We start from the raw sequence: 14,176 nt of genomic DNA on the forward strand, positions 1-14,176 counted from the left end.
AACAGTTTGTTACAGTGAGCCCCAAATCGGTTTGTTACAGTGATCTCCAAATCTGTTTGTTACAGTGATACCGAAATTGTTTTTTTACTGTGATCTCCATAACCGTTTGTTACAGTGAGCCCCCAAATCTGTTTGTTACACTGATCCCGAAATCGGTTTTTTACTCTGATCTCCAAATCGGTTTGTTACAGTTAGCCCCAAATCGGTTTGTTACAGTGATCTCCAAATCGGTTTGTTAAAATGATCTCCAAATCGGTTGGTTACAATGAGCCTGAAATCGGTTTGTTACACTGATCTCCAAATCGGTTTGTTTCAGTGATCACCAAATCTGTTTGTTACAGTGATCTCCAAATCGGTTTGTTACAGTGAGCCCCAAATCGGTTTGTTACAGTGATCTCCAAATCGGTTGGCTACGGTGAGCCTCAAATCGGTCTGTTAGAGTGAGCCCCCAAATCGGTTTGTTACAGTGAGCCCCAAATCGGTTTGTTACAGTAAGCCCCAAATCGGATTGTTACTGTGAGCCCCCAAATCGGTTTGTTACAGTGATCCCCAAATCGGTTTGTTACTGTGATCTCCAAATCGGATTGTTACTGTGATCTCCAAATCTGATTGTTACAGTGATACCCAAATCGGTTTGTAAAAGTGATCCCTAAATCGTTTTTTTGCAGTGATCCCTCAATTGGGTTTGTTCCAGTGATCTCCAAATCGGTTTGTTACAGTGATCTCCAAATCTGTTTGTTACAGTGATACCGAAATTGTTTTTTTACTGTGATCTCCATAAACGTTTGTTACAGTGAGCCCCCAAATCTGTTTGTTACACTGATCCCGAAATCGGTTTTTTACTCTGATCTCCAAATCGGTTTGTTACAGTTAGCCCCAAATCGGTTTGTTACAGTGATCTCCAAATCGGTTTGTTAAAATGATCTCCAAATCGGTTGGTTACAATGAGCCTGAAATCGGTTTGTTACACTGATCTCCAAATCGGTTTGTTTCAGTGATCACCAAATCTCTTTGTTACAGTGATCTCCAAATCGGTTTGTTACTGTGATCTCCAAATCTGATGGTTACAGTGATCTCCAAATCGGTTTGTTACAGTGATCTCCAAATCGGTTTGTTACAGTGAGCCCCAAATCGGTTTGTTACAGTGATCTCCAAATCGGTTGGCTACGGTGAGCCTCAAATCGGTCTGTTAGAGTGAGCCCCCAAATCGGTTTGTTACAGTGAGCCCCAAATCGGTTTGTTACAGTAAGCCCCAAATCGGATTGTTACTGTGAGCCCCCAAATCGGTTTGTTACAGTGATCCCCAAATCGGTTTGTTACTGTGATCTCCAAATCGGATTGTTACTGTGATCTCCAAATCTGATTGTTACAGTGATACCCAAATCGGTTTGTAAAAGTGATCCCTAAATCGTTTTTTGCAGTGATCCCTCAAATGGGTTTGTTCCAGTGATCTCCAAATCGGTTTGTTACAGTGATCTCCAAATCGGTTTTGTTACAGTCAGCCCCAAATCGGTTTGTTACAGTGAGCCCCCAAATCGGTTTGTTCCAGTGATCTCCAAATCGGTTGGTTACAGTGAGCCCCAAATCGGTTTGTTACAGTGATCCCCAAATCGGTTTGTTACTGTGATCTCCAAATCGGATTGTTACTGTGATCTCCAAATCTGATTGTTACAGTGATACCCAAATCGGTTTGTAAAAGTGATCCCTAAATCGTTTTTTTGCAGTGATCCCTCAAATGGGTTTGTTCCAGTGATCTCCAAATCGGTTTGTTACAGTGATCTCCAAATCGGTTTTGTTACAGTCAGCCCAAAATCGGTTTGTTACAGTGAGCCCCCAAATCGGTTTGTTCCAGTGATCTCCAAATCGGTTGGTTACAGTGAGCCACAAATCGGTTTGTTACAGTGATCTCCAATTCGGTTTGTTTCAGTGATCACCAAATCGGTTTGTTACAGTGATTTCCAAATCGGTTTGTTACAGTGATCCTCAAAACAATTTGTTACAGTGAGCCCCAAATCGGTTTGTTACAGTGATCTCCAAATCTGTTTGTTACAGTGATCCCCAAATCGGTTTGTTACAGTGATCCTCAAATCGGTTTGTTACAGTGAGCCCCCAAATCGGTTACTTACAGTGAGCCCCCAAATTGCTTTGTTACAGTGCTGTCCAAATCGGTTTGTTACACTGAGCCCCCAAATCGGTTTGTTACAGTGAGCCCCCAAATTGGTTTGTTACATTGAGCCCGAAATCGGATTGTTACAGTGAGCCCGCAAATCTGTTTGTTACAGTTATCCCCCAAATCGATTTGTTACTGTGATCTCCAAATCGGTTTCTTACTGTGATCTCCAAATCTGATTGTCACAGTGATACCCAAATCGGTTTGTTACGGTGATCCCTAAATCGATTTTTTACAGTGATCCCTCAAATGGGTTTGTTACAGTGATCCCCAAATCGGTTTTTTACAGTGATCTCCAAATCTGTTTGTTACAGTGCTGTCCAAATCGGTTTGTTACAGTGAGCCCCCAAGTCGGTTTGTCACAGTGAGCGCCCAAATTGGTTTGTTACAGTGCTGTCCAAATCGGTTTGTTACAGTGAGCCCCCAAATCGGTTTGTTAGAGTGAGCCCCCAAATTGGTTTGTTACAGTGATCCCCAAATCGGTTTGTTACAGTGAGCCCCTAAATCTGTTTGTTACAGTGATCTCCAAATCGGTTGGTTAAAATGAGCCACAAATCGGTTTGTTACAGTGATCTCCAATTCGGTTTGTTTCAGTGATCACCAAATCGGTTTGTTACAGTGATCTCCAAATCGGTTTGTTACAGTGATCCTCAAAACAGTTTGTTACAGTGAGCCCCAAATCGGTTTGTTACAGTGATCTCCAAATCTGTTTGTTACAGTGATACCGAAATTGTTTTTTTACTGTGGTCTCCATAACCGTTTGTTACAGTGAGCCCCCAAATCTGTTTGTTACACTGATCCCGAAATCGGTTTTTTACTCTGATCTCCAAATCGGTTTGTTACAGTTAGCCCCAAATCGGTTTGTTACAGTGATCTCCAAATCGGTTTGTTAAAATGATCTCCAAATCGGTTGGTTACAATGAGCCTGAAATCGGTTTGTTACACTGATCTCCAAATCGGTTTGTTTCAGTGATCACCAAATCTGTTTGTTACAGTGATCTCCAAATCGGTTTGTTACAGTGATCCTCAGATCGGTTTGTTGCAGTGCTAGCCAAATCGGTTTGTTACAGTGATCTAATCGGTTTGTTACAGTGATCAATAAAACAGTTTGTTACAGTGAGCCCCAAATCGGTTTGTTACAGTGATCTCCAAATCTGTTTGTTACAGTGATCCCCAAATCGGTTTGTTACAGTGATCCTCAAATCGGTTTGTTACAGTGATCTCCAAATCTGTTTGTTACAGTGCTGTCCAAATCGGTTTGTTACAGTGAGCCCCCAAGTCGGTTTGTCACAGTGAGCCCCCAAATTGGTTTGTTACAGTGCTGTCCAAATCGGTTTGTTACAGTGAGCCCCCAAATCGGTTTGTTAGAGTGAGCCCCCAAATTGGTTTGTTACAGTGATCCCCAAATCGGTTTGTTACAGTGAGCCCCCAAATCAGTTTGTTACAGTGATCTCCAAATCGGTTGGTTAAAATGAGCCACAAATCGGTTTGTTACAGTGATCTCCAATTCGGTTTGTTTCAGTGATCACCAAATCGGTTTGTTACAGTGATCTCCAAATCGGTTTGTTACAGTGATCCTCAAAACAGTTTGTTACAGTGAGCCCCAAATCGGTTTGTTACAGTGTTCTCCAAATCGGTTTGTTCCAGTGATCTCCAAATCGATTTGTTACAGTGACCTCCAAATCGATTTGTTACAGTGATCTCCAAATCTGTTTGTTACAGTGATACCGAAATTGTTTTTTTACTGTGATCTCCATAACCGTTTGTTACAGTGAGCCCCCAAATCTGTGTGTTACACTGATCCCGAAATCGGTTTTTTACTCTGATCTCCAAATCGGTTTGTTACAGTTAGCCCCAAATCGGTCTGTTACAGTGATCTCCAAATCGGTTTGTTAAAATGATCTCCAAATCGGTTGGTTACAATGAGCCTGAAATCGGTTTGTTACACTGATCTCCAAATCGGTTTGTTTCAGTGATCACCAAATCTGTTTGTTACAGTGATCTCCAAATCGGTTGGTTACAGTGAGCCACAAATCGGTTTGTTACAGTGATCTCCAAATCGGTTTGTTACAGTGAGCCCCCAAATCGGTTTGTTACCCTGAGCCCCCAAATTGCTTTGTTACAGTGCTGTCCAAATCGATGTGTTACAGTGAGCCCCCAAATTTTTTTGTTACAGTGAGCCCCAAATCGGATTGTTACCGTGAGCCCCCAAATCGGTTTGTTACAGTGATCCCCAAATCGGTTTGTTACTGTGATCTCCAAATCGGTTTGTTACCGTGATCTCCAAATCTGATTGTTACAGTGATGCCCAAATCGGTTTGTAAAAGTGATCCCTAAATCGTTTTTTTGCAGTGATCCCTCTAATGGGTTTGTTCCAGTGATCTCCAAATCGGTTTGTTACAGTGATCTCCAATTCGGTTTGTTTCAGTGATCACCAAATCGGTTTGTTACAGTGATCCTCAAAACAGTTTGTTACAGTGATCCTCAAATCGGTTTGTTACAGTGATCTCCAAATCGGTTTGTTACAGTGAGCCCCCAAATTGCTTTGTTACAGTGCTGTCCAAATCGATGTGTTACAGTGAGCCCCCAAATTGGTTTGTTACAGTGAGCCCCAATTCGGATTTCTACTGTGAGCCCCCAAATCGGTTTGTAACAGTGATCCCGCAAATGGGTTTGTTCCAGTGATCTCCAAATCGGTTTGTTACAGTCAGCCCCAAATCGGTTTGTTACACTGAGCCCCCAAATCAGTTTGTTACAGAGATCTCCAAATCGGTTTGTTACAGTGATCTCCAAATCGGTTGGTTACAGTGATCTCCAAATCGGTTGGTTACAGTGAGCCTCAGATCGGTTTGTTACAGTGATCCCCAAATCGGTTTGTTACACTGATCTCCAAATCGGTTTGTTACAGTGATCCTCAAATCGGTTTGTTACAGTCATCCCCCAAATCGGTTTGTTACAGTGATCCCCAAATCGGATTGTTACAGTGATCTGCAAATCGGTTTGTTACAGTGATCCCCAAATCTGTTTGTTACAGTGATCCTCAAATCTGTTTGTTAGAGTGATCCCCAAATCGGTTTGTTACAGTGAGCCCCCAAAATTGGTTTGTTACAGTGAGCCCCAAATCGGATTGTTACAGTGAGCACCCAAATTGGTTTGTTACAGTGATCACCCAAATCGGTTTGTTAATGTGATCTCCAAATCGGTTTGTTACTGTGATCTCCAAATCTGATGGTTACAGTGATCTCCAAATCGGTTTGTTACAGTGATCTCCAAATCGGTTTGTTACAGTGAGCCCCAAATCGGTTTGTTACAGTGATCTCCAAATCGGTTGGCTACGGTGAGCCTCAAATCGGTCTGTTACAGTGAGCCCCCAAATCGGTTTGTTACAGTGAGCCTCAAATCGGTTTGTTACAGTAATCCCCAAATCGGTTTGTTACACTGATCTCCAAATCGGTTTGTTACAGTGATCCTCAAATCGGTTTGTTACAGTCATCCCCAAAATCGGTTTGTTACAGTCATCCCCCAAATCGGTTTGTTACAGTGATCCCCAAATCGGATTGTTACAGTGATCTCCAAATCGGTTTGTTACAGTGCTGTCCAAATCGGTTTGTTACACTGATCTCCAAATCGGTTTGTTACAGTGATCCTCAAATCGGTTTGTTACAGTCATCCCCAAAATCGGGTTGTTACAGTCATCCCCCAAATCGGTTTGTTACAGTGATCCCCAAATCGGATTGTTACAGTGATCTCCAAATCGGTTTGTTACAGTGCTGTCCAAATCGGTTTGTTACAGTGAGCCCCAAATCGGTTTGTTACAGTGAGCCCCAAATCGGTTTGTTACAGTGATCCCCAAATCGGTTTGTTACACTGATCTCCAAATCAGTTTGTTACAGTGATCCTCAAATCGGTTTGTTACAGTGATCTCCAAATCGGTATGTTAGAGTGATCTCGAAATCGGTTTGTTACAGTGATACCCAAGTAGGTCTGTTACACTGAGCCCCAAATCGGTTTGTTACAGTGAGCCCCAAATCGGTTTGTTACAGTGATCTCCAAATCTGTTTGTTACAGTGAGCACCAAATCGGTTTGTTACAGTGATCTCCAAATCGGTTTGTTAAAATGATCTCCAAATCGGTTGGTTACAATGAGCCTGAAATCGGTTTGTTACACTGATCTCCAAATCGGTTTGTTTCAGTGATCACCAAATCTGTTTGTTACAGTGATCTCCAAATCGGTTGGTTACAGTGAGCCACAAATCGGTTTGTTACAGTGATCTCCAAATCGGTTTGTTACAGTGAGCCCCCAAATCGGTTTGTTACCCTGAGCCCCCAAATTGCTTTGTTACAGTGCTGTCCAAATCGATGTGTTACAGTGAGCCCCCAAATTTTTTTGTTACAGTGAGCCCCAAATCGGATTGTTACCGTGAGCCCCCAAATCGGTTTGTTACAGTGATCCCCAAATCGGTTTGTTACTGTGATCTCCAAATCGGTTTGTTACCGTGATCTCCAAATCTGATTGTTACAGTGATGCCCAAATCGGTTTGTAAAAGTGATCCCTAAATCGTTTTTTTGCAGTGATCCCTCTAATGGGTTTGTTCCAGTGATTTCCAAATCGGTTTGTTACAGTGATCTCCAATTCGGTTTGTTTCAGTGATCACCAAATCGGTTTGTTACAGTGATCCTCAAAACAGTTTGTTACAGTGATCCTCAAATCGGTTTGTTACAGTGATCTCCAAATCGGTTTGTTACAGTGAGCCCCCAAATTGCTTTGTTACAGTGCTGTCCAAATCGATGTGTTACAGTGAGCCCCCAAATTGGTTTGTTACAGTGAGCCCCAATTCGGATTTCTACTGTGAGCCCCCAAATCGGTTTGTAACAGTGATCCCAAAATCGTTTTTTTACAGTGATCCCGCAAATGGGTTTGTTCCAGTGATCTCCAAATCGGTTTGTTACAGTCAGCCCCAAATCGGTTTGTTACACTGAGCCCCCAAATCAGTTTGTTACAGTGATCTCCAAATCGGTTTGTTACAGTGATCTCCAAATCGGTTGGTTACAGTGATCTCCAAATCGGTTGGTTACAGTGAGCCTCAGATCGGTTTGTTACAGTGATCCCCAAATCGGTTTGTTACACTGATCTCCAAATCGGTTTGTTACAGTGATCCTCAAATCGGTTTGTTACAGTCATCCCCCAAATCGGTTTGTTACAGTGATCCCCAAATCGGATTGTTACAGTGATCTGCAAATCGGTTTGTTACAGTGATCCCCAAATCTGTTTGTTGCAGTGATCCTCAAATCTGTTTGTTAGAGTGATCCCCAAATCGGTTTGTTACAGTGAGCCCCCAAAATTGGTTTGTTACAGTGAGCCCCAAATCGGATTGTTACAGTGAGCACCCAAATTGGTTTGTTACAGTGATCACCCAAATCGGTTTGTTAATGTGATCTCCAAATCGGTTTGTTACTGTGATCTCCAAATCTGATGGTTACAGTGATCTCCAAATCGGTTTGTTACAGTGATCTCCAAATCGGTTTGTTACAGTGAGCCCCAAATCGGTTTGTTACAGTGATCTCCAAATCGGTTGGCTACGGTGAGCCTCAAATCGGTCTGTTACAGTGAGCCCCCAAATCGGTTTGTTACAGTGAGCCTCAAATCGGTTTGTTACAGTAATCCCCAAATCGGTTTGTTACACTGATCTCCAAATCGGTTTGTTACAGTGATCCTCAAATCGGTTTGTTACAGTCATCCCCAAAATCGGTTTGTTACAGTCATCCCCCAAATCGGTTTGTTACAGTGATCCCCAAATCGGATTGTTACAGTGATCTCCAAATCGGTTTGTTACAGTGCTGTCCAAATCGGTTTGTTACACTGATCTCCAAATCGGTTTGTTACAGTGATCCTCAAATCGGTTTGTTACAGTCATCCCCAAAATCGGTTTGTTACAGTCATCCCCCAAATCGGTTTGTTACAGTGATCCCCAAATCGGATTGTTACAGTGATCTCCAAATCGGTTTGTTACAGTGCTGTCCAAATCGGTTTGTTACAGTGAGCCCCAAATCGGTTTGTTACAGTGAGCCCCAAATCGGTTTGTTACAGTGATCCCCAAATCGGTTTGTTACACTGATCTCCAAATCAGTTTGTTACAGTGATCCTCAAATCGGTTTGTTACAGTGATCTCCAAATCGGTATGTTAGAGTGATCTCGAAATCGGTTTGTTACAGTGATACCCAAGTAGGTCTGTTACACTGAGCCCCAAATCGGTTTGTTACAGTGAGCCCCAAATCGGTTTGTTACAGTGATCTCCAAATCTGTTTGTTACAGTGATCCCCAAATCGGTTTGTTACAGTGATCCTCAAATCGGTTTGTTACAGTGATCCCCAATCGGTTTCTTACAGTCAGCCCCAAATCGGTTTGTTACAGTGAGCCCCCAAATCAGTTTGTTACAGTGATCTCCAAATCGGTTTGCTACAGTGATCTCCAAATCGGTTGGTTACAGTGAGCCACAAACCGGTTTGTTACAGTGATCTCCAAATCGGTTTGTTACAGTGAGCCCCCAAATCGGTTTGTTACAGTGAGCCCCCAAATTGCTTTGTTACAGTGCTGTCCAAATCGATGTGTTACAGTGAGCCCCCAAATTTTTTTGTTACAGTGAGCCCCAAATCGGATTGTTACCGTGAGCCCCCAAATCGGTTTGTTACAGTGATCCCCAAATCGGTTTGTTACTGTGATCTCCAAATCGGTTTGTTACCGTGATCTCCAAATCTGATTGTTACAGTGATGCCCAAATCGGTTTGTAAAAGTGATCCCTAAATCGTTTTTTTGCAGTGATCCCTCTAATGGGTTTGTTCCAGTGATCTCCAAATCGGTTTGTTACAGTGATCTCCAAATCGGTTTTGTTACAGTCAGCCCCAAATCGGTTTGTTACAGTGAGCCCCCAAATCGGTTTGTTCCAGTGATCTCAAAATCGGTTGTTTACAGTGAGCCACAAATCGGTTTGTTACAGTGATCTCCAATTCGGTTTGTGTCAGTGATCACCAAATCGGTTTGTTACAGTGATCTCCAAATCGGTTTGTTACAGTGATCCTCAAAACAGTTTGTTACAGTGAGCCCCAAATCGGTTTGTTACAGTGATCTCCAAATCTGTTTGTTACAGTGATCCCCAAATCGGTTTGTTACAGTGATCCTCAAATCGGTTTGTTACAGTGATCTCCAAATCGGTTTGTTACAGTGAGCCCCCAAATTGCTTTGTTACAGTGCTGTCCAAATCGATGTGTTACAGTAATCCTCAAATCGGTTTGTTACAGTCATCCCCCAAATCGGTTTGTTACAGTCATCTCCCAAATCGGTTTGTTACAGTGATCCCCAAATCGGATTGTTACAGTGATCTGCAAATCGGTTTGTTACAGTGCTGTCCAAATCGGTTTGTTACAGTGATCCCCAAATCGGTTTGTTACAGTGATCCTCAAATCTGTTTGTTAGAGTGATCCCCAAATCGGTTTGTTACAGTGAGCCCCCAAAATTGGTTAGTTACTGTGAGCCCCAAATCGGATTGTTACAGTGAGCACCCAAATTGGTTTGTTACAGTGATCACCCAAATCGGTTTGTTAATGTGATCTCCAAATCGGTTTGTTACTGTGATCTCCAAATCTGATGGTTACAGTGATCTCCAAATCGGTTTGTTACAGTGATCTCCAAATCGGTTTGTTACAGTGAGCCCCAAATGGGTTTGTTACAGTGATCTCCAAATCGGTTGGCTACGGTGAGCCTCAAATCGGTCTGTTACAGTGAGCCCCCAAATCGGTTCGTTACAGTGAGCCCCAAATCGGTTTGTTACAGTAATCTCCAAATCGGTTTGTTACAGTGAGCCCCAAATCGGATTGTTACAGTGATCCCCAAATCGGTTTGTTACTGTGATCTCCAAATCGGATTGTTACTGTGATCTCCAAATCTGATTGTTACAGTGATACCCAAATCGGTTTGTAAAAGTGATCCCAAAATCGTTTTTTTACAGTGATCCCGCAAATGGGTTTGTTCCAGTGATCTCCAAATCGGTTTGTTACAGTCAGCCCCAAATCGGTTTGTTACACTGAGCCCCCAAATCAGTTTGTTACAGTGATCTCCAAATCGGTTTGTTACAGTGATCTCCAAATCGGTTGCTTACAGTGATCTCCAAATCGGTTGGTTACAGTGAGCCTCAGGTCGGTTTGTTACAGTGATCCCCAAATCGGTTTGTTACACTGATCTTCAAATCGGTTTGTTACAGTGATCCTCAAATCGGTTTGTTACAGTCATCCCCCAAATCGGTTTGTTACAGTCATCTCCAAATCGGTTTGTTACAGTGATCCCCAAATCGGATTGTTACAGTGATCTGCAAATCGGTTTGTTACAGTGCTGTCCAAATCGGTTTGTTACAGTGATCCCCAAATCGGTTTGTTACAGTGATCCTCAAATCTGTTTGTTAGAGTGATCCCCAAATCGGTTTGTTACAGTGAGCCCCAAAATTGGTTTGTTACAGTGAGCCCCAAATCGGATTGTTACAGTGAGCACCCAAATTGGTTTGTTACAGTAATCACCCAAATCGGATTGTTAATGTGATCTCCAAATCGGTTTGTTACTGTGATCTACAAATCTGATGGTTACAGTGATCTCCAAATCGGTTTGTTACAGTGATCTCCAAATCGGTTTGTTACAGTGAGCCCCAAATCGGTTTGTTACAGTGATCTCCAAATCGGTTGGCTACGGTGAGCCTCAAATCGGTCTGTTAGAGTGAGCCCCCAAATCGGTTTGTTACAGTGAGCCCCAAATCGGTTTGTTACAGTAAGCCCCAAATCGGATTGTTACTGTGAGCCCCCAAATCGGTTTGTTACAGTGATCCCCAAATCGGTTTGTTACTGTGATCTCCAAATCGGATTGTTACTGTGATCTCCAAATCTGATTGTTACAGTGATACCCAAATCGGTTTGTAAAAGTGATCCCTAAATCGTTTTTTTGCAGTGATCCCTCAAATGGGTTTGTTCCAGTGATCTCCAAATCGGTTTGTTACAGTGAGCCCCCAAATCGGTTACTTACAGTGAGCCCCCAAATTGCTTTGTTACAGTGCTGTCCAAATCGGTTTGTTACACTGAGCCCCCAAATCGGTTTGTTACAGTGATCTGCAAATCGGTTTGTTACAGTGCTGTCCAAATCGGTTTGTTACAGTGATCCCCAAATAGGTTTGTTACAGTGATCCTCAAATCTGTTTGTTAGAGTGATCCCCAAATCGGTTTGTTACAGTGAGCCCCCAAAATTGGTTTGTTACTGTGAGCCCCAAATCGGATTGTTACAGTGAGCACCCAAATTGGTTTGTTACAGTGATCACCCAAATCGGTTTGTTAATGTGATCTCCAAATCGGTTTGTTACTGTGATCTCCAAATCTGATGGTTACAGTGATCTCCAAATCGGTTTGTTACAGTGATCTCCAAATCGGTTTGTTACAGTGAGCCCCAAATGGGTTTGTTACAGTGATCTCCAAATCGGTTGGCTACGGTGAGCCTCAAATCGGTCTGTTACAGTGAGCCCCCAAATCGGTTCGTTACAGTGAGCCCCAAATCGGTTTGTTACAGTGATCTCCAAATCGGTTGGTTACAGTGAGCCTCAAATCGGTTTGTTACAGTAATCTCCAAATCGGTTTGTTACAGTGAGCCCCAAATCGGATTGTTACAGTGATCCCCAAATCGGTTTGTTACTGTGATCTCCAAATCGGATTGTTACTGTGATCTCCAAATCTGATTGTTACAGTGATACCCAAATCGGTTTGTAAAAGTGATCCCAAAATCGTTTTTTTACAGTGATCCCGCAAATGGGTTTGTTCCAGTGAACTCCAAATCGGTTTGTTACAGTCAGCCCCAAATCGGTTTGTTACACTGAGCCCCCAAATCAGTTTGTTACAGTGATCTCCAAATCGGTTTGTTACAGTGATCTCCAAATCGGTTGCTTACAGTGATCTCCAAATCGGTTGGTTACAGTGAGCCTCAGGTCGGTTTGTTACAGTGATCCCCAAATCGGTTTGTTACACTGATCTTCAAATCGGTTTGTTACAGTGATCCTCAAATCGGTTTGTTACAGTCATCCCCCAAATCGGTTTGTTACAGTCATCTCCAAATCGGTTTGTTACAGTGATCCCCAAATCGGATTGTTACAGTGATCTGCAAATCGGTTTGTTACAGTGCTGTCCAAATCGGTTTGTTACAGTGATCCCCAAATCGGTTTGTTACAGTGATCCTCAAATCTGTTTGTTAGAGTGATCCCCAAATCGGTTTGTTACAGTGAGCCCCCAAAATTGGTTTGTTACAGTGAGCCCCAAATCGGATTGTTACAGTGAGCACCCAAATTGGTTTGTTACAGTGATCACCCAAATCGGATTGTTAATGTGATCTCCAAATCGGTTTGTTACTGTGATCTCCAAATCTGATGGTTACAGTGATCTCCAAATCGGTTTGTTACAGTGATCTCCAAATCGGTTTGTTACAGTGAGCCCCAAATCGGTTTGTTACAGTGATCTCCAAATCGGTTGGCTACGGTGAGCCTCAAATCGGTCTGTTAGAGTGAGCCCCCAAATCGGTTTGTTACAGTGAGCCCCAAATCGGTTTGTTACAGTAAGCCCCAAATCGGATTGTTACTGTGAGCCCCCAAATCGGTTTGTTACAGTGATCCCCAAATCGGTTTGTTACTGTGATCTCCAAATCGGATTGTTACTGTGATCTCCAAATCTGATTGTTACAGTGATACCCAAATCGGTTTGTAAAAGTGATCCCTAAATCGTTTTTTTGCAGTGATCCCTCAAATGGGTTTGTTCCAGTGATCTCCAAATCGGTTTGTTACAGTGATCTCCAAATCGGTTTTGTTACAGTCAGCCCCAAATCGGTTTGTTACAGTGAGCCCCCAAATCGGTTTGTTCCAGTGATCTCCAAATCGGTTGGTTACAGTGAGCCACAAATCGGTTTGTTACAGTGATCTCCAATTCGGTTTGTTTCAGTGATCACCAAATCGGTTTGTTACAGAGATTTCCAAATCGGTTTGTTACAGTGATCCTCAAAACAATTTGTTACAGTGAGCCCCAAATCGGTTTGTTACAGTGATCTCCAAATCTGTTTGTTACAGTGATCCCCAAATCGGTTTGTTACAGTGATCCTCAAATCGGTTTGTTACAGTGAGCCCCCAAATCGGTTACTTACAGTGAGCCCCCAAATTGCTTTGTTACAGTGCTGTCCAAATCGCTTTGTTACACTGAGCCCCCAAATCGGTTTGTTACAGTGAGCCCCCAAATTGGTTTGTTACATTGAGCCCGAAATCGGATTGTTACAGTGAGCCCCCAAATCTGTTTGTTACAGTTATCCCCCAAATCGATTTGTTACTGTGATCTCCAAATCGGTTTCTTACTGTGATCTCCAAATCTGATTGTCACAGTGATACCCAAATCGGTTTGTTACGGTGATCCCTAAATCGATTTTTTACAGTGATCCCTCAAATGGGTTTGTTACAGTGATCCCCAAATCGGTTTGTTACAGTGATCTCCAAATCTGTTTGTTACAGTGCTGTCCAAATCGGTTTGTTACAGTGAGCCCCCAAGTCGGTTTGTCACAGTGAGCGCCCAAATTGGTTTGTTACAGTGCTGTCCAAATCGGTTTGTTACAGTGAGCCCCCAAATCGGTTTGTTAGAGTGAGCCCCCAAATTGGTTTGTTACAGTGATCCCCAAATCGGTTTGTTACAGTGAGCCCCTAAATCTGTTTGTTACAGTGATCTCCAAATCGGTTTGTTACAGTGATCCTCAAAACAGTTTGTTACAGTGAGCCCCAAATCGGTTTGTTACAGTGATCTCCAAATCTGTTTGTTACAGTGATACCGAAATTGTTTTTTTACTGTGATCTCCATAACCGTTTGTTACAGTGAGCCCCCAAATCTGTTTGTTACACTGATCCCGAAATCGGTTTTTTACTCTGATCTCCAAATCGGTTTGTTACAGTTAGCCCCAAA

Source organism: Hypanus sabinus, chromosome 6 (genome assembly GCF_030144855.1).
Source record: "Hypanus sabinus isolate sHypSab1 chromosome 6, sHypSab1.hap1, whole genome shotgun sequence".
Lineage (NCBI taxonomy): Eukaryota > Metazoa > Chordata > Chondrichthyes > Myliobatiformes > Dasyatidae > Hypanus > Hypanus sabinus.